A 20,344-nucleotide genomic window follows, 5' to 3' on the forward strand; every position below is an offset into this window, starting at 1 on the left:
AAAGGAACCATCTCGGCATTTGCCTGGAGCGATTTAGGGAAATCACGGGAAACCCAAATCAGGATGTCCGGACGCGGGATTGAACCGTCGTCCTCCCGAATGCGAGTCCAGTGTCTAACTACTGCGCCACCTCTCTCGGTGGACTGCGCCGATTGAAATCCATCGCCAATTGACGGAAGTTTATGGTGAGTCGCGCATGGATGTCAAAAATATTCGCAAGTAGCCTAGAGAGTTTGCGGCTGGTCGGTCCCAAATTCACGACAAACTAAGGAGCGGGAGACCGCCAGTTTCTGAGGAGACAGTGTTGAAGGTTGAGCAAAACATGCGTGAAGATCGGCAGATCACCCTGGATGATCTCTGCACGTTGATTCCTGAGGTTTCCCAAAGCACCGCTCACAGGATTTTAACGGAAACATTGAACTACCGGAAGGTGTGCACAAGATGGGTGCCACGCATGCTGACTGGGGACCACATGCGGCAACGAGTTGACGCTTCCCACGAATTTCTGCACCGCCTTGCAGCCGAACAGGACAACTTTCTGGACTCAATTGTCACGGGTGACGAAACCTGGGCGTACCACTTGACACCTGAGACCAAGCAACAATCACGCCAGTGGCGACATCCTTCTTCGCTAAAGCCGCGGAAATTGATTCAAATGGCTCTGAGCACTATGGGACTCAACTTCTGACGTCATTAGTCCCCTAGAACTTAGAACTAGTTAAACCTAACTAACCTAAGGACATCACACACATCCATGCCCGAGGCAGGATTCGAACCTGCGACCGTAGCGGTCTCGCGGTTCCAGACTGCAGCGCCTGGAACCGCACGGCCACTTCGGCCGGCGCCGCGGAAATTCAAACAAACACAGTCTGCCGGTAAAATCATGACAACCGTTTTTTGGGATTGGAAAGGGGTATTGTTGGTCGCCTTTATGCCCACTGGGACCACAATTAACGCTGACAGGTACTGTGTGACTCTGAAAAAACTCAAACGGGTAATTCAGAACTGGAGAAGAGGAATATTGAGCAAGGCCGTACACATTCTTCATGACAACGCTCGCCCACACATCGCTCGGCAAACCGTTGCTCTCCTGCAACAGTTTCAGTGGAACACAATCACCCACCCACCCTATAATCTGCGCCCAGTGACTAGCACCTGTTCCCTAGGTTAAAAGAACTTTTTGCCGGAAAGCGATTCAGCTCTGACGACGAGGTGAAAGAAGAGGTTCATAACTTTCTGAACAGCATGGTGGCCAGCTGGTATGACATGGGCAAACAAAAACTGCCACAGCGTCTACAAAAATGCATCGACAGGAATGTCGAAAAATAGCTAAATGTTCAAGCTGTAAATTGATGTAAACCATTGTAGAAATAAACAGGTCTATGTACTTATTTAAAAAAATAGGAGACCTTACCTTTGGGTTAGCCTCGTCCTAACTAAAAGAGGAGGTTTCAAAGTCTTTGGCGGGCGGCGGCGAGCGGGCGGTGATGGTAACAGAAGCGGTCAGTTGAGTTGGCGCCGCAACAGGGCTGTTATTCCGTTTCACTGTGAGCTGTGAGTGAGATGACGACTGTGGAGCACAAGGTTCTCTGCGTTATTGAGTTCGCGAAAAGTGAGGCGCAAATTGCAGTGTAGCGAGCATTTCCTACCAAATTCGGTGTTCAACTACCAACTTACAAAAGCATTAGCGGTTGGTTTGAGCAATTTAAACAGACTGGGAGTGTATGCAAAGGGAAAAGCACAGGCCCGCATTTGTCAGAGAATTCAAGAAATTTTTGTGCGCAGTCCCAGCGAGTCTACCAATAGAGCCAGTCGAGAACTGTATGGAAAGTTCTGAGACGGCGTTTGCTGTACAAGCCCTACTGAGTACAACATGTGCAGGCTCTCAACCCCAATGACAAAGAGAAGCGTCTCGCATTTTGTGGTTAAGTGCTAGCAAAGGTGGAGAACGACGCATTTCTGCAGCGTGTGATTTTTAGCGATGAAGCGACGTTCCACCTTAAGGGAAAAGTCAACAGACGCAATGTTCGTGTATCGGAATTGTTTAAGCTTTCGTGGCCACTTGTTGACAAACTGCCTATTGGCACCTGTCTCGGGTTCTTCGGCCGACGTTCATCTAATGATTTTACTGACGTTTCGCCAGCACGAGTGGCTGGCATTGACAAAGCTTCACCCTCCATTGCCAGTTCACCGTCGGCAATGGAGGGTGAAGTTTTGACAAAGCCAGCCACTCGTGCTGGCGAAACGTCAGTAAAATCATTAGATGAACGTCGGCCGAAGAACCCGAGACAGGAACCAATAGGCAGTTTATTCGCGTATCGGGTTTGGAAAATCCACATTCACCATTGCAACAGAAAAGAGATTCACCGAAGATCAACGTGTTCTGTGCTGTATCCCGTACAAAGGTTTACGGGCCATTTTTCTTTGCGGAAAGAGCTGTAACGGGAATCACGTACCTGGACATGTTGGAACAATGGCTGTTCCCTCAAGTTATGGAAGATTCCCAGGACTTCATTTTCCAACCGGATGGAGCTCCGCCCCGTTGGCACCATGATGTACGAGGCTTTTTGAATGACTCCCTCCCTCATCTCTGGATCGGTCGCAGGGGACTTGAGGACCTGGATCTACACTTCTGGCGACAGATATCTCCTGGTCTCACACCCTGCAACTATTTGCTATGTGGTTATGTGAAGGAAGCTGCTTACATCCCGCCTCTACCAACCACTCTGAACGATCTGCAGAACCGGATCACTCAGTAGCAGCAGATACGCTTTCGCGTGTGTGGGACGCGTTTGGCTGCTGTGTCGATGTTTGCTGTGTAGCCAACGGTGGCCACATTGAACATTTATCACACTTCTAATTATTAAATAATTACTAAAAACTAATTAATTACAAATTACTACAAATTATTCAATTTATTAAACTGATATCAAACATTATGAAAAAAACTATGAAACTTCCTCTTTTTATTGCTATAAAGCTTGTTCATTTTGGATTTGCACTTGAATAAATGCAAAGTTTCGAAAATTGGTCCATCATTTAGAATAACCCTGTAGTTTCAGTAGAATTAGGATTACCATAGCTCTACAGGGCACGTACCCAGATGCTGAATTACGAAATGCCTACCAAGTATCAGACATTATGAAACTTCCTGGCAGAGTAAAAACTGTGTGCCCGACCGAGACTCGAACTCGGGACCTTTGCCAGACATTATGTCATTCCCTCAAAACCTTGGTGGAATTTGTATGTGCTGTCATGCCCGACATTGTTTCAGCACTACACATCCCTTTCTACCTAAGAAAATTCGGGGACACAATGCAGTTATCTTTTTTCTTGACAGTCGCGTTGAATCGAAATGTGTACTTTATACCTCCAGGTTCGTTCTAGTAGCCCTGCAGAAAGTCTCCAAAATGGGTTGTGTGAAATGAATGGAAGTAAATCGTACAATGCCGCTACTTTCAGTGAAATACACAGGTGCGCAAAACTAACAACGAGAGATACTTTACACTGAAATGAATGCCCTAGCTGCATACAGCCGTTGATATAAGTCAACGGGGACAGTTGAAAATGTGTGACCCGATCAGGACTTGAACCTGGGATCTCCTGCTTACATGGCAGACGCTCTATCCATCTTAGCCCCCGAGGACACAGAGGATAATGCGACTGCAGGGACTTATATCTGGCACGCCTCCCGTGCGACCCACATTCGCAACTTATTGTCCCGCACTATATTCATAGTGCCCCTGCCCATTATACTCATTACTCGTGACTTTACTGCCGATTCCCGTAAGAGTTCTGGCACTGTTTGTGCATTTGCACAGAAGAAGATGGTCAAATGGCCTGTGAGCCTTAACTATATATATAAAGATGGTACCTGTTCTTTCGAGCATGTCCGAAAGAACAGGTACCATCTTCATATATATAGTTAAGGCTCACCATTTGACTATCTCCTTCTGTGCAGATGCACAGATTCGGACATGTCCAAAATAGCAGGTACCATCTTCATATATATAGTTAAGGCTCATTGGCCATTTGACCATCTTCTTCTGTGCAGATGCACAAATTCGGACACGTCCGAAAGAACGGGTACCATCTTCATACATAAAGTTACTTTCTCTTTATCTGTCATTGCCAAGTAGCACAGTTCTATGAAAACTGAACCATATACAGAAAGAACTGCTACAGTATGTACAGAAGGTAAGCGAAGTGAATACATAGTTTGAAGAACGGAAATGACACATTTACTCAAAGACAATAATTACTTTACTCTGACGTCACTACGATATATGATTGTTCCCTAGACATCACAAAAGTCGGACAGGATTCTTAATAGCGTGTGTGGTCACTATGGATGGCAATGCATGTCCTGGAACGTGAGCGATGTTGGGCACGAGGTTGGTAAGTATTTCTTGTGGTAGGCCGATCCATTCTTCCTCCAGCGCAGTTGATAACCTCTGGATAATCGCGTGGAGGCGCCGCAGTACGTCTCCCTGACACATTCCACACGTACTCGGCGGGGTTTAAGTCGGGGGAATGTCCAGCCAGTCCATTTGAGGAATATCCTCTCGTTCCAAGCGCTGCTTCACTTGCACAGTTGCGACGACTTTTCTCGGCGCATTACGTGTATCCATTTTCCGCCATATGACTGTACGTCCAGCGTTATGTAACATGACCGTTTTGGTGGATCAGATGTTATGGTATGGTAAGGCATAATGTTGCATGCCCCCTCCCCCACCCCCTCCCCTCCCCCATGAACCATACACTCTGCTGTTGATGGAGTGGCTTGTGTGCCTCACCTATATGGATGCAACCATATCGGACGGGTATCTGTTGAGAGGCAAGACAAGCGTGTGGTTCCTGAAGAGCGGCAGCAGCCTTTTCAATATTTGCAGGGGGCAACAACCTGGATGATTGACTGATCTGGTCTTGCAACAGGAACTAAAACAGCCTTGCTGTGCTGGTACTGCGAGCGAGCGAATGCAAGGGGAAACTACAGCAGTAGTTTTTTCTGAGGGCGTGTCGGTTAAATAATGATGGCATCGTCTTGGGTAAAATATTTCGCAGGCAAAATAGCCCCCCGTTCGGATCTACGGACGGCGACTGCTCAGGGGTATGTCATCGTCAGGAGAAACGAAACAGGCGTTCTACAGATCTGAGCGTGGAATGTCAGATCCCTTAATCGTGCAGGTAGGTTAGAAAATTTAAAAAAGTCAATGAATAGGTTGATGTTAGATATAGAGGGGATTAATGAAGTTCGGTGGTAGGAGGAAAAACGGCTTCTGGTTAAATGAATACACGGTTTTAAATACTGTATCAGATAGGGGCAATGCAGGAGTAGGTTCAATAATGCATAAGAAAACAGGAATGCGGGTGAGCTACGAAGGACAGCATAGTGAACGCACTATCGTGCCAAGAGACATGGAGCCCACATCCACCACAGTAGTACAAGTTTATATGCCAACTAGCTCCGCAGATCAAGAAGAGATTCAGTAAATATATGATGAGATAAAAGAAATTATTCAGACAATTAAAAGAGACAAAAATTTAATTCCGAAGTGGGACTGGAATTCGATAGCACGAAACGGAAGAAAAGGAAAAGTAGTAGGTGAATATCGACTGGAAGAAAGAAATGAAAGAGGAAACCGTCTGGTAGAGTGTTGGGCAGAGCATAATTTAATCATCGCTCGCATTTGGTTTAAGAATCATGAAAGAAGGTTAGATATGTGGAAGAAACGTGGAGACATCGGAACGTTTCAGATTAACAACATAATGGTAAAACAGAAAGTTCGAAACCAGATTTTAAATTGCAAGACATTTCCAGTGGCAAATGTGGACTCTGACCACAACTTATTGACTATGAACTGTAGATTCAAACGAAGAAGTAGCAAAAAGGTACGAAATTAAGGAGATGAGACCTGGATAAGTTAAAAGAACCAGAGGTTGTTGAGAGTTTCAGAGAGAGCATTAGGCAACGATTGACTAATAGGGGGGGGGGGGGGGGGGGCAGCGGAAGGTACAAGTTCTAGTATAATCCCTTCGATAACACAACACATACTGTATTTAATTGATGAAACAAGAGAATATAACAATGCATTAAATGAGATTGTCATGAAGTGCGAAATGGCTAAGCATAAATGGCTAGAGGACAAATGTAAAGATGTAGCAGCATATATCACTAGGGGAAGGATAGATACCACCTACAGGAAAATTAAAGAGACCTTTGGAGAAAAGAGAGCCAGATGTATTAATAACAAGAGCTCAGATGCAAAACCATTCCTAAGCAACATAGGGAAAGCTGGAAGGTGAACGAAGAATATAGAGGGTCAATACAAGGGAGATGAACTCTCAGGTACTATAATACTCGTAGAAATGGAAGAAGACGTAGACGAAAATGAGACGGGAGGTACGGTATTGCGAGAAGAATTTGATAGAGCATTGAAAGACCTAAATCGAAACAAGGCCACGGGAGTAGACGATATTCCATCAGAACTACTGATAGCCTTGGGTGAGCAAGCCATGACAAAACTCTTTCATCTGGTATGTATGAGACAGGCGAAATATTCTCATACTTCAAGGGTAATATACACTCCTGGAAATTGAAATAAGAACACCGTGAATTCATTGTCCCAGGAAGGGGAAACTTTATTGACACATTCCTGGGGTCAGATACATCACATGATCACACTGACAGAACCACAGGCACATACACACAGGCAACAGAGCATGCACAATGTCGGCACTAGTACAGTGTATATCCACCTTTCGCAGCAATGCAGGCTGCTATTCTCCCATGGAGACGATCGTAGAGATGCTGGATGTAGTCCTGTGGAACGGCTTGCCATGCCATTTCCACCTGGCGCCTCAGTTGGACCAGCGTTCGTGCTGGACGTGCAGACCGCGTGAGACGACGCTTCATCCAGTCCCAAACATGCTCAATAGGGGACAGATCCGGAGATCTTGCTGGCCAGGGTAGTTGACTTACACCTTCTAGAGCACGTTGGGTGGCACGGGATACATGCGGACGTGCATTGTCCTGTTGGAACAGCAAGTTCCCTTGCCGGTCTAGGAATGGTAGAACGATGGGTTCGATGACGGTTTGGATGTACCGTGCACTATTCAGTGTCCCCTTGACGATCACCAGTGGTGTACGGCCAGTGTAGGAGATCGCTCCCCACACCATGATGCCGAGTGTTGGCCCTGCGTGCCTCGGTCGTATGCAGTCCTGATTGTGGCGCTCACCTGCACGGCGCCAAACACGCATACGACCTTCGTTGGCACCAAGGCAGAAGCGACTCTCATCGCTGAAGACGACACGTCTCCATTCGTCCCTCCATTCACGCCTGTCGCGACACCACTGGAGGCGGGCTGCCCTATGTTGGGGCGTGAGCGGAAGACGGCCTAACGGTGTGCGGGACCGTAGCCCAGCTTCATGGAGACGGTTGCGAATGGTCCTCGCCGATACCCCAGGAGCAACAGTGTCCCTAATTTGCTGGGAAGTGGCGGTGCGGTCCCCTACGGCACTGCGTAGGATCCTACGGTCTTGGCGTGCATCCGTGCGTCGCTGCGGTCCGGTCCCAGGTCGACGGGCACGTGCACCTTCCGCCGACCACTGGCGACAACATCGATGTACTGTGGAGACCTCACGCCCCACGTGTTGAGCAATTAGGCGGTACGTCCACCCGGCCTCCCGCATGCCCACTATACGCCCTCGCTCAAAGTCCGTCAACTGCACATACGGTTCACGTCCACGCTGTCGCGGCATGCTACCAGTGTTAAAGACGGCGATGGAGCTCCGTATGCCACGGCAAACTGGCTGACACTGACGGCGGCGGTGCACAAATGCTGCGCAGCTAGCGCCATTCGACGGCCAACACCGCGGTTCCTGGTGTGTCCGCTGTGCCGTGCGTGTGATCATTGCTTGTACTGCCCTCTCGCAGTGTCCGGAGCAAGTATGGTGGGTCTGACACACCGGTGTCAATGTGTTCTTTTTTCCATTTCCAGGAGTGTAATAACTATAATGCCAAAGAAAACAAGGGTTTACGGGTGTAAATATTATCGAACTATCAGTTCAATAAGTTACTAACATGAATTCCATACAGAAGAACGACAGAAGCCGACTTCGAGAAAGAGCAGTTTGGATTCCGGAGAAATGTAGGCACACATGATGCAGTTCCGACTCTACGACTTCTCTTACAACATAGGTTAAGAAAAGGCAAACGTTTATAGCATTTGTAGACTTAGAGGAAGATTTTGGCAACGTTGACTGGAACACTCTCTTTTAAATTCTGTTGTTAGGAGCGGTAAAATGCAGGGAGCGAAAGGCTATTTCCAAATTGTACAGAAAAACTAAAGAGCGGTTAAAAGAGTCGAGGGGCATGAAAGAGAAGCAGTGGTTGAGAAGGGATTGGGCAGGGTTGTATCCTATCCCCAATGTTATTCAGTCTATGCTTTGAGCAAGCAGAAACCAAAGATAAATTTAGAGAAGGAACTGAAGTTTATGGAGAAGAAATAAAAACTTTGAGATTTGCTGTTGACATCGCACATCTGTCAGAGACAGAATAGGACTTGGAAGAGCAGTTTAACAGAACGGAGAATATTTTGAAAGGTGGATACAAGATGGACAACAACAAAAAGGAAAACGAGGATAACGGAATGTAGTCAGGTGATGCTGAAGGAATTAGATTATGAAACGAGACACTTAAAGTAGTAGACGAGTTTTGCTGTTTGGTCAGTAAAATAACTGATGATGGCCGAAGAAGAGAGGATGTAAAATGTAGACTGGAATGACAAATGAGCGTTTCGTAACAGGAGAAATTTGTTAATATCGAATACACAGGGTGTTTCAAAAATGACCGGTATATTTGAAACGGCAATAAAAACTAAACGAGCAGCGATAGAAATACACCGTTTGTTGCAATATGCTTGGGACAACAGTACATTTTCAGGCGGACAAACTTTCGAAATTACAGTAGTTACAATTTTCAACAACAGATGGCGCTGCAAGTGATGTGAAAGATATAGAAGACAACGCAGTCTGTGGGTGCGCCATTCTGTACGTCGTCTTTCTGCTGTAAGCGTGTGCTGTTCACAACGTGCAAGTGTGCTGTAGACAACATGGTTTATTCCTTAGAACAGAGGATTTTTCTGGTGTTGGAATTCCACCGCCTAGAACACAGTGTTGTTGCAACAAGACGAAGTTTTCAACGGAGGTTTAATGTAACCAAAGGACCGAAAAGCGATACAATAAAGGATCTGTTTGAAAAATTTCAACGGACTGGGAACGTGACGGATGAACGTGCTGGAAAGGTAGGGCGACCGCGTACGGCAACCACAGAGGGCAACGCGCAGCTAGTGCAGCAGGTGATCCAACAGCGGCCTCGGGTTTTCGTTCGCCGTGTTGCAGCTGCGGTCCAAATGACGCCAACGTCCACGTATCGTCTCATGCGCCAGAGTTTACACCTCTATCCATACAAAATTCAAACGCGGCAACCCCTCAGCGCCGCTACCATTGCTGCACGAGAGACATTCGCTAACGATATAGTGCACAGGATTGATGACAGCGATATGCATGTGGGCAGCATTTGGTTTACTGACGAAGCTTATTTTTACCTGGACGGCTTCGTCAATAAACAGAACTGGCGCATATGGGGAACCGAAAAGCCCCATGTTGCAGTCCCATCGTCCCTGCATCCTCAAAAAGTACTGGTCTGGGCCGCCATTTCTTCCAAAGGAATCATTGGCCCATTTTGCAGATCCGAAACGATTACTGCATCACGCTATCTGGACATTCTTCGTGAATTTGTGGCGGTACAAACTGCCTTAGACGACACTGCGAACACCTCGTGGTTTATGCAAGATGGTGCCCGGCCACATCGCACGGCCGACGTCTTTAATTTCCTGAATGAATATTTCGATGATCGTGTGATTGCTTTGGGCTATCCGAAACATGCAGGAGGCGGCGTGGATTGGCCTCCCTATTCGCCAGACATGAACCCCTGTGACTTCTTTCTGTGGGGACACTTGAAAGACCAGGTGTACCGCCAGAATCCAGAAACAATTGAACAGCTGAAGCAGTACATCTCATCTGCATGTGAAGCCATTCCGCCAGACACGTTGTCAAAGGTTTCGGGTAATTTCATTCAGAGACTACGCCATATTATTGCTACGCATGGTGGATATGTGGTAAATATCGTACTATAGAGTTTCCCAGACCGCAGCGCCATCTGTTGTTGAAAATTGTAACTACTGTAATTTCGAAAGTTTGTCTGCCTGAAAATGTACTGTTGTCCCAAGCATATTGCAACAAACGGTGTATTTCTATCGCTGCTCGATTAGTTTTTATTGCCGTTTCAAATATACCGGTCATTTTTGAAACACCCTGTAGATGTGTTAGGAAGTCTTTAATGTAGTATTTGTATGGAGTGCAGCCATGTGTGGAATTGAAACATGGACAATAAGTAGTTTAGACAAGAAGAGAATAAATGTAGTGCTGCTGTGGAATGCTGAAGATTAAATGGGGCGATCGTGTAACTAATGAGAAGTTTCTGATCAGAACTAAGGCTGCGTTCACACTGCCGGCCGGGCCGGGCCGGGCTGACGCGTACTGGCTCGGCTCGTGCCTATCCGGCTCAGGCCGACGAGTAGTGCATTCACACTGCGCGCCGCGCCGAGCCGGGTCGGCGAAATGGGGGAAAATCCACTTCTCCGATTTTCATGTTCTAAAAATTCTTAGCGGCATACAAGACTGCGCCACATCGTTTTATGAACTCATTTTTTCCTTAAAAGCGTTACTTACGTCGTGAAAAAAGATAAAGTCTACTTTTCGTTTCGCGTGATTTCTTAGTTTCGTAACGCTTCCCAACCGATTTTGAAGAAAGTATGCGGCTAAAAAATCTGATTTTTGTACACGTGCTAGTGTAACATCTTAGCTTCGTATTGAATCATTTATCTTTTCATATTTCTTAACAGTCATTGTGAAATGATGCTATTTGTCAACGTTGTGCACTTGATTTACAAATCTTGTAGTGAAAAAGTTATGTAGCGGGTAGCTTACTGTTAGATGCGTTTTACACCATACATTGTTGCGAATGAAATGTAGCTAAAAGTACCAAAAAGTTTTTGAAATGATAATGACACTGATATCTGTCTCTGGTCACAAGGAATGCGAGATATTCAGTGGCGTCAGTGCCGCGTCCGCAAGCCACGGAGTTCGAGCGGTTACAGCTTGGTTTAATGTAGTCATATAATGCAGGACAGAAAAAAACTAATTACTAGTGATCAGTGGTGTAAAACTAATCACAAAAACAAACTGGAGATTTGTGATACGTTTACTGCAGAAACTGAAGCGCAATTCTGTAGTCTCGTTGTCTACTTTGACAGAAAAAATAATGGAGAGTTAATGAAACTACTGTACATCGACACAGATGTGCGTTTCATTGTTCTTCATTGGTTTTTTTTTCTTCCTTGGCGGGCTGCGCTGCACTGTCAAGGTAATACCCACTCTTTGGCTAAATGGATGTCAGCTGCCGGAGGCCAAATAAATAAATTTTAAAAAATCCCCACCCTTCGACAGCTGACAAGCAAGTCAGTAGAAAACGCAGCTGCAGCCAACAGCTGCTCGCCTTTACCTAGTCTGTGCTGTGTAGAACAATGTCTTCACTCTTTTATTGGTATTGTTTTGACTCTGCATTTAGGAGAGTTTTTCTCTTTATATGAAGAACTTAAAAACTATCCTGAAAAATTTTATTCAAATTACAGAATGAATCATCATACATTTCAGTATGTGCTGCAGAACATTCAAGACAAAATTTCTAAACAGAACACAAATTTTCGCAGAAGTATAACAGCAGAAGAAAAATTGTGTATAACGATAAGGTAAGATTCGTTAGTACACACTTTTTGGTTTACAGTAGAACTTTGTACAGCATTCGCTACCTCCAGTTAATTGTAGTCATGCTTTTGTATTTTAAATTTCACAAACACTAACCTCTGAGGGGAAGAGAGTTTATGGGACTCCTGAGAATCATTAGGAAGTAATTAGCTTCGTGATTTTGGGTAATGTCTTGCTGTGCCTTCAACGAAGAATCGCAGAAATACTCCTTCAGAATTTTCCAACTTTTTTCTTCTTTTTTCTTCATGATGATGTGGAGCCACTGATGACCTCACAGAATTCTTTTCATTACCTTGTAAGACAGACAGATTGATAGGCGAAGAGTTTTGAGATAATGCCCTTTGACTCAGTGGTTCTATCTCCACTGATAAGGAACTGCCACAGCATGACTTTACAATGCATTATCATCTGGTAGGGACACCTTTCCGTCCCTCAGTGACACTCATATCTGTCTCCGTTTACAAGTAACTGCGAACTATTCAGTGGCGGCCATGCCGCGATCGCTGGCAAGCTATTGTTGTAAATGCATGCAAATACGGTAGATTAAATAAATGAAATGAAAGTAATTTCGCATGTATCATCATAATAAACGTAATTTTTCCTCACTGATTGTGAAATGTGAGGTAACATCTTAAAATAAGACGTGTGCAGTCACACTTGTGAAGAAAGCAGAAGGCAGACGTGTGATGCGTGTACTGCAGAAGCTGTAGTGCTGCTCCACAGGCTCGCGCCTGCGGTCGGCTCGCGCCGGCAATATTAAACACTCCGAATGTCGTCGGCTCGGCTCCGGGAGGCTCACGCCATGTCGGCGCGGCCCGGCCGCCGGTGTGAACACCGCAATTCAAAACCATGTGTTTGATATCGAAGCGGGCGGCGGCCCGGCCAGGCTCGGCTCGGCCCGGCCGGCAGTGTGAACGCAGCCTAAGAAGAAAAGAAATTTGTGGGACAATCTGACTAGCAGAAGGGATCGTTTGATAGGACACATTCTGGGACATAAATATACCACCAATTAAGTATTGGAGGGAATTGTGGTGAATAAAAATCGTAGAGGAAGACCAAGAAATGAATACTGTAAGCAGATTCAGAAGAATGTAAGCTGCTGTAGTTATTCGGAATAGCAAGGAGAGCTGCGTCAAGTCAGTCTTCGGACTGAAGACCATAACAACACTGTTGCATGGGCCTACTGACTTGCATATCTTTGAACATGGTTCACTCACAGGTCGACGTTATTGTGGCACCGTACTCCTTCCCCACGTCCGCCTTTTGAACGGTGCATTCGGCTCTGACTCTCAGTTTGGGAGAGATCCGGCGGCCCTGCTAGCCAAGGTAATATTTGGGAAGCACGAAGACAAGTAGTAGAAACTCTCGCCTTGTGCGGGTGGATATTATCTTGCGGAAATGTATGAGAGGGCACAAAAAAAAAAAAAAAAAACGGAATACATTTCCGTGGTCGCTAGTCATGTGTAGCGCAACTCATTGCCAGTTCAATGCTCCCTGTATTGGGGACCTGTGCGCTGTTTTGTTCTTATTTCGTTTTTCACTATGACATGTTTAAGTGAACAACGTGCAGCTGTGAAATTTTGTTTTCTACTCGGTAAAAATGCTGCTGAAACTGTTTTAATGTTGAGCACTATGGGACTTAACTTCTGAGGTCATCAGTCCCCTAGAACTTAGAACTACTGAAACCTAACTAACCTAAGGACATCACACACAGCCATGCCCGAGGCAGGATTCGAACCTGCGACCGAAGCGGTCGCGCGGTTCCAGACTGTAGCGCCTAGAACCTCTCGGCCACTCCGGCCGGCTGTTGAAAACAGCTTACCAAGATGACGCTATGGGAAAAAACACAAGTGTATGAGTGGTTTGCTCGATTTCAGAATGGCGACATGTCGACTGATGACAAACCTCATTCTGGATGTCCATCAGCTGCCCGAATCGACGAAAATATTGAGGGAAAAAAAAGAGAGCTTGTGCTCATAGACCGTCGACAGACAATTGATCAAATGAGATTAGTGGGTTATCTTGGAGCTCTGCTCAGCGAATTTTGACGGAAGAGTTGGGAATGAAAAGGGTTGTTGCCAGGTTTATTTCTCGGGTTCTGACTGACAATCAAAAGGAATGTCGAGTTGACACATGTAGTGCTATGAAACGACAGCTTGAAACTGATCCAGATTTTCTGTCTTGTGATGAATCATGATGTATTGATTATGACCCAGAAACAAAGCAACAGTCAAGCCGATAGAAGACGTCATCGGCACCCCGTCCAAACAAAGTCTACAAGTCAAATCAAACATCAAAACAACGCTGATTTGCTTTTTTTATGCCAAGGGCGTAGTTTATTTAGAGTTTGTTCCTCCAGGTCAGACCGTCAGTCAAACTTTCTATTTGGATGTTTCAACAGTGGTCGTCAAAAAACACTCGATTTGTGGCGGACAGGAAGCATGTTCTTCCATCACGACAACGCACCTGCACACACAGCCATTCTGTTTGACAGTTTTTTGCTAAAATTGGCGTGGTTCCCCTGCACCACGCACGTTACTCGCCTGACCGGGGTCCCATGCATGAGAAGGGCACGAAAGGACACCGATTTGACAACACTGCTGAAGTAAAAAAACATGTGGGAGGGATTGTCAGCCATTTCTGCTGATGACTACAGAAAATGTTTCCAACAATGGAAGCACCGGTGGGACAAAGGTATTAGTTTTAATTGAGAGTATTTTGAAGGGGATAAATTTGTTTTGTAAACAACTTGAAAATATATACCTTTTAAAAAATTATTCCTTTTTTTTTTGTTACCCCATTGTAAGCCCATGATGGCTTGCAATGAAGGACAAGAAAACGGGCCGTAGAGTATCGTCGGCGTGATATAAGGGTGCCGCGGATGGCAACCAAAGGGGTCCTGCTATGAAATGACGGGGCATTCCAGACCATCACTCCCGGCTGTCGAGCCGTATGGCGCGCGGCAGTCACGTTGGCCAGCAGAATCGCCGGATCTCAGACCAGCTGAGGAAGTTAGGAGCATTATGGGCAGGGCTCTCCAAACTGCTAGGGATTTTGACGATCTAACGCGCCAACTGGACACAATTTGGCACGATATCAATCAGGAGGACATGCATCAACTCTGTCACTCAGTGCCAAACCGAATAACTGCTTGCAGAAGGGCCAGACGTGGACCAACGTGGTATTGACTTACTCCATTTGTGAAGCTCTTCTTCTTCAATAACTCACCCAGTTTTTCTGGAATTGTAATCGTTTGTTTGTCTATACATATACATCACATCTACCGATTTCCGTCCTATTCAGTTAATTCCATCGTGGTGCGTTCTTTTTTGTTCTTTTTAAAGAGTGTTTGAAGATATTTAAATGTAGTCTTAATGTCAACTTAATATGTCCTTTTCTTCGTAATGATCACACTTAAGTGGATATAATTTAGAATTATTTCGCTTGTGTTTGTGTAGACATGCAGACAAAGTTCTGAACGAACAAACAACCTTAAAAAGTAAAAATTAAACTGACAAGTTTATTGAAATCATAGAACACGATAACGCATAAAATAAATTTACAGGCGACGACAACACCAACGAACATTAGCAAAGAATTTACTACTGCCACAAACAACTCCATAGATGAATAAGCCAATTATGTAACCATACAACGTCGTTGACCTTGCTGTCAATTGTAGCTGTTAAACTTGCGTAAAATTTTGAATAGATGTTAACGAATATCGCTCAGCAAAAAATTCCACTGCTGAGACATTGCATATCTACAACTTCGTCAAAGCTAAATCTACTATACTTAACAGTACAAGGTATTAGACAACTACAGCATTGACGAGGTGTTGTGAAAATAAGCACCACGACAGATATATACAAAACTTTTGTTTAGACACAGATATATGCACTAACAATTCCACATGTTTGCAGATAGCTTTATAACGGCCATGGAGCCGAAATAAGCTTATAGCACCATTAAATATCATAGAAATAAAAATTCTTTGAATAAAGCAGCGTTTTGCCTTACAAAACATATAATAACCTTAAAAAATTAACAGTTATGGCGATTACTTTTGAAATAATAAACAGTTTACTTACTTTTCCCCCATCTGTCGGCGTTTCAGCTGACCACATGTTACGTATTAAAGTATCCGATGCTTGGCCTATTTCGTTACAACGTGATGAGAAGCTGTCCTAGACCATGTGGTTGGACTGAACAGCGCATTGCTTTACTTGGAATGGTCTGTAATGTTCCTTCACACCTCAGTGTCTTGAGATTCTGTGTCCTCGAGACAACTCTGAATCGCGGTGGCGGCCACAATCCGCACAAACTGCGGTGTGCACAACGAAAAATATTGGCTCCCCGCTTACATCTGGCATTTCGAGTGGAGCCAATATTTTTCTTAACTTATGGTCAGTCTTGAGCCTGATGTCCTACAATATATGTTAATGACGTAAACTCATTCACTTAAAACTCGCATGAAAGACCGAAACCTAGTTCCTAATTAAATAAGCAACAATACAGTCAAATGGCGGTGTGTTCGTTTAAAAATTTCCATTTCTGTTCTTCCGTATATTATTCTTGTCAGCAACGTGGATGCAAGAGCCGTTAAGCCGATTGTGCGACAGATCACGCACCTATCTGCACTCGAAATTACTTCGATGATATTTTTCCAGAAGTCTGATGGAATGTTTCCAGGCATATGCGTTCTACAAATCACCTTGAATAGTCGTTCCGAAGGAATGTTATCTATCTTTGCCTCCCTCCTTATTTGATCGCAAGTATTCCAAAGCTCTTTAATTCTGACTCTAATACAGCATCCGTTATGTCTTCCTTGTTGAAACCCTTTTCTTCTTCTGGTACGTCGTCAGATAATTCCTTCCCCTCGTCGGCGCGTTTTATAGTGGAATTTCTCTCCCGTTCTTATTGTTTACGCTTTGATTTTAATTTCCCCGAAAGTTATTTTGACTTTTCTGTGTACTGAATCAGTCAATCCGACGACTATTTATTTATTTATTATTTATTTCGTCACACTTTTGCTGCAGCCATTTCCTCGTGGTTTCCCTGCACTTCCTATTTATTTCATTCCTAAGTGATCTGCGTTTCTGTACTGTTGTGCTATGCCGAAAATTTTTGTATTTCCTTCATACGTCGATAAACCGAAATATTTTTTTTCTCTTTCCAAGGTTTCTCCGCATTTATCTTCCTTGTACGAATATTTTGCTGTCTAACTTCTCTGATTGCCATTTTTAGAGACGTTCATTCCTCTAAAAATTGAACTGCCTACTGTGGTATTCATTGTCTGGAACCTTAGAGAACTTCAGACGCATCTCGTTATTCCTCTGTGCTGCAGTGCCCACTTAACTGCGCACTGATTTTTCTGGAGGATTCTCTTAAACTTCAACCTACTCTTCTTCATTACTGAATTGTAATCTGAGTCTATATCTACTCCAGCGTAAGTCTAACAATCCAGCATCTGATTTCAGCAATTCTGTCTGATCGTCATGTTAATCTAGCTGTAATCTTCCAGTGTCTCCAGGCTTTCCCGAGTATATCTCCTCCTCTTGCGATTTTTAACATTATATTCACTATTAGTAGCTGAACTTTATTGCAGAACTATTTTTTCCTCTACGTCTCTCTCATACTTATTACCGAGGTCATGTTTCCGTGTAACTCTGTCTGACTATGGCGTTCCAATCACCCATGATCATTAGATTTTCGCATCTGCTTACGTAACGAATTACCTGTTTAATACCAAACAGTATATTACACCTATTTCCACGATAAGGTTCATGAAAAACCTGAATGCATTCGTCGTCCTACGAACTATCATACGTCGGTGTTGCTCTGGCCTCCAATAGCCCCTGCTTTAACTCACAGGGATATGTCAAAGTTGTGTGTGTGTGTTTTGTGGTCTTCAGTCCAGAGACTGGTTTGATGCTGTTCTCCATGCTGCTGTATCCTGTGCAAGCCTCTTCATCTCCGATAATTACTTCAACAGTTTCTATTCTCTTCTTGTCTACAGTATTTACCGTCCATGTTTCACTTCCATACATGGCTACACTCCATACAAATACTTTCAGAAAAGACTTCCTGACACTTAAATCTACATTCGATTTTAACAAATTTCTCTCCTTCAGAAACGCTTTCCTTGCCATAGCCAGTCTACATTTTATATCCTCTCTATTTCGACCATCATCAGTTATTTTGATCCCCATGTAGCAAAACTCATTAACTACTGTGTCTCATTTCCTAATCTATTTCCCTCAGCATCACCTTATTTAATCGTACTACATTTCATCATCCTCGTCTTGCTTTTGTTGATGTTCATCTTATATCCTCATTTCAAGACACTGTCCATTCCGTTCAGCTGCTCTTCCAGCATCTTTGCTGTCTCTGACAGAATTACAATGTCGTCCGAAAATCTCAAATTTTTTTCTATTCCAAATTTTTCTTTTGTTTCCCTTACTGTTTGCTTAATATATATATATATATATATATATATATATATATATATATATATATATCTTAATCACAACAACTAGGCAGTTTGAGAAACAACATCCTTCATGTCATATAACTGATAAGCTGGAGATATGGTGGAATGGGTGCGGGTCTACCCTAGAGACGCCTGCAACATCCATTGTCTTCATAAGCAACGTTCCTAACATGCAAACTGCGTTTCTACACTGTAACTAGAGTCCATGGACAACAGAGTTATGAAGGTCGTGTTGTAACGTTTCCCATCTCAAAAATGAGTAGAAATTCTTGTCGTGATTACATCTAACACATTAACTTTTCAAGTTGTATTTTGTGGAAGGTTGCATGTGGGCCGTTACGTTGAATGAGCCATAAAGGTAAATCTAGCAAATTAGACCTCATTCTTCTCTAGATAATTAGGTGGAGGCTTGGATACCTCATATCTTCTAAGGCTGTCTCGATGTCGCCATTGAATTTCTTCTACTTAGGCCACGATTCCTACCATGCGATTTAAAGACAGTGAATTTTGAAATGGTTTCCGATGATCCTACCACAATGTCACAAGACAGTCTCGATGCATGGGTTACCTCATTTATTAATATAAATCAAAATGTGGATAAGGTGTTTTGACAATCAGCCCTATATGGGAGCCAGTCTGATTACAACCCTTACAGCACCATAACATTCACAAAATAACGCACTTTTCCCATGTTTCTTCTGTTCAAATTGTCGCACTACCCACAATATAGCAGGTTATTTTTAAAGTCAAATGGATCTTTCATGATCTCTTCATGCTCACAGTCGGGATGGCAGTTCCAGCCTGAGCGCACAGGGCTCACTTTCGTGATCGGTCGTTTAATAACTGAAACTGTTCTTACGAAGATATCAGGGTGGGTAAAGTCTTCAGCATTGTCAGGATGGATTCTTAATCATTTAGGGATTAAATATTAATACAGGGTGACACAGAAAAACGGGAACATTTCCACAATCCATTAAAACTGGAAGTGATGAAGGAAAGAAATTGCATTCATAGTAACTGAAACCTCATAACTTTGCCATTTACGAAACATTGATGGCATTTACCATTTTTTTAAAAATTACGTCTTTAGATGGCGTTCTCTTGTACTAATAAATTCCTGAAATTTGCTGTTGAGTTTCCTCATTGACCGCTGCAACATCTCAGCTGAGATACTGTGAACTGCGTCCCGAATTCTCTGTTTTAACTCATCCAGTGTTCTTGGTCGAGTCGTGTGGACTTTGCTTTATCACAAACGGATAAATCTGGCGATCTAGGTGCCAGGGAATGTTACCGAATCGCCAGATCACACGGATGCCTAACAATTCTCGTACACGTGCCGTTATGACTGCCGTGCTGTGCGTGATGTCCCTCCGTCCTGTTGAAACCAGGCTTCTTGGACGTTTGGAAAGTTGTTGAATGCAGGTGCAACGGAAGTTTGTAACATCTCCACGTAACGATCGGCCTTGACAGTTACTGTGTTTCCCTGTTCATTTGCGAAAAAGCACCACGCCATACTGCCACTTTACTAGCTCGTAAAGGGCGCTCATGAACGCCATTAGGATTTGTGTTTGCCCAGTAACGGTAGATCCGTTTATTCACATAATCTGTGAGATGAAAATGTGCCTCATTTGACATCCACAAATTGTTTATAAATTCATCGTCATTGTTTATTTTTGTTATCATTTGTTGACAGAATCCTAATAGTAACCGGTAATGATTGTCCTTCAATTGTTGAACCATTTGTACTTCGCATAGATGAAATTTTAAATCAAGATGAATAATTCTGTGAACATTCTCCCGGGACATTCCAACCACTGCTCCTTGCTTACGAATTGAAGGCCGCGGGCTCCGTAAGGCAGATTCGCATACAACATCAATGTTCCCTGGAGAGCGCACACTTCTTTGATCGTCCTGTTGGTTTCTTCTTGAGGGCAGACCCAGTCTGTTCAAAGCTATTAATC

General features: G+C 44.0%; 1 protein-coding gene across 1 annotated transcript in view; it reads left to right on the forward strand.

The window, feature by feature from the left end:
* Positions 1 to 20,344, forward strand: part of LOC124616279 — a 150,339-nt gene that overhangs the window by 93,009 nt on the left and 36,986 nt on the right. The window lies entirely within an intron of this gene.

This window comes from Schistocerca americana, chromosome 5, assembly GCF_021461395.2.
Source record: "Schistocerca americana isolate TAMUIC-IGC-003095 chromosome 5, iqSchAmer2.1, whole genome shotgun sequence".
In the NCBI taxonomy this organism is placed as follows: Eukaryota; Metazoa; Arthropoda; class Insecta; order Orthoptera; family Acrididae; genus Schistocerca; species Schistocerca americana.